The sequence below is a fragment of the Galeopterus variegatus genome, unplaced genomic scaffold (assembly GCF_000696425.1).
Source record: "Galeopterus variegatus unplaced genomic scaffold, G_variegatus-3.0.2 Scaffold5122, whole genome shotgun sequence".
NCBI classification, from domain to species: Eukaryota; Metazoa; Chordata; class Mammalia; order Dermoptera; family Cynocephalidae; genus Galeopterus; species Galeopterus variegatus.
Window position 1 is genome coordinate 13,899 of NW_007731233.1, and position 200 is coordinate 14,098.

Genomic DNA, 200 nt, shown 5'->3' on the forward strand with positions numbered 1-200 from the left:
CCTTGGGCTGGTGGAAATAAAGTGCATCCATGCCCTCCCAGAGAAGTAGCCAGGCAGTTCTGTCCTGAACAGTCCTGCTCAGCAGCCTTGCCAACAGTCCCAGAAGCAGCTGGATGGACCCCCTCACTACAGATCTCACCCACTACCTGGGAAGTAGCTGGATGAGCCCCTCATTGCAAGCCTGCCTAGTGGCCCCACCT